The sequence below is a fragment of the Halyomorpha halys genome, unplaced genomic scaffold (assembly GCF_000696795.3).
Source record: "Halyomorpha halys isolate HHAL.00 unplaced genomic scaffold, Hhal_1.1 Scaffold1553.1, whole genome shotgun sequence".
Classification (NCBI taxonomy): domain Eukaryota; kingdom Metazoa; phylum Arthropoda; class Insecta; order Hemiptera; family Pentatomidae; genus Halyomorpha; species Halyomorpha halys.
In genome coordinates, this window is record NW_027114393.1 from 33711 (window position 1) to 34740 (window position 1030).

Below are 1030 nucleotides of genomic sequence, written 5' to 3' on the forward strand. Positions count from 1 at the left end.
AATACCTATTAAACAAAAATTTTTAATAATATTTTATACGGAATATATACTAATACATAGTAAAAGAAAAGAATGAAATATATTTTCTGAATGCAAGTTTTGAAACTTAAAATGCGTAACCAAGCCAATAAGTTTAGGGCACCAACGAGTATGCATAACTTAAGGCTAAATGTACCGCTTCATGGGACGCACCAAAATTTACTTTTCTATTTACTCCTGAACCGATGGTCCGATTTCGGATCTGTAAAGTGCATTTTGTGTTTTTTGAAAATAGAAGTTGCTGAAATTATGTTAAAAAAACACCAACCCAATAATTAGGAAAATAAGATGCAAAAATATGAGTTAACGGTAAATTTTTAAAAATATGGCCTTATAGGCACTTGTAGAACCGTCCACTGAAACCAATGAGACATTCCGTGAAATTATGGCATTTATACAGCGATCGTAAAGAGAAAAATACGTTTTTGTTTACAAATGGAAGGAAACCGTATGAGGTGGTTACCGGCTGGAACGATACGACAACTCAAGACTGCTAAAACTAACTTTCTCATAGCAATACTTAAATTTGAGAACAGTCAAAGTAAATTTGTATTGGTATTCTGCTATTATTTTTTTCTATACTAATATTGAAAATAATTGCACCCACTTGTACCCCTTCCAAGTAAACGAATCTCTTTGAAGATCACTAAGTGGTGCTTCTGCAGTGGGCGTCTCCTCCTGGATCGCTTGAGGTGGGTGTCTGTCATATTTCGCAGTCAGGCATACATCACAACTACCGATGGTTTCTTGAATTGTGCGTTTCATATTCCACCAGACGTATCGACGGCGCAACGCTTGAAGTGTTTCGTTCAGTCCTCTAGGATTGGTCTTCCCCTGGTGATATGCGAGGTCACTTCCTTTTGACGTTCCGCATCACGGATAGTTTCTGCCATCATCATACACCGTATAAACAACCGGTCAACCCCAATCTGTTCCGTCCGCCAAAGACGCCGAATTTTGTCCCACAGCACTGCATTTCCTACGTATAGAT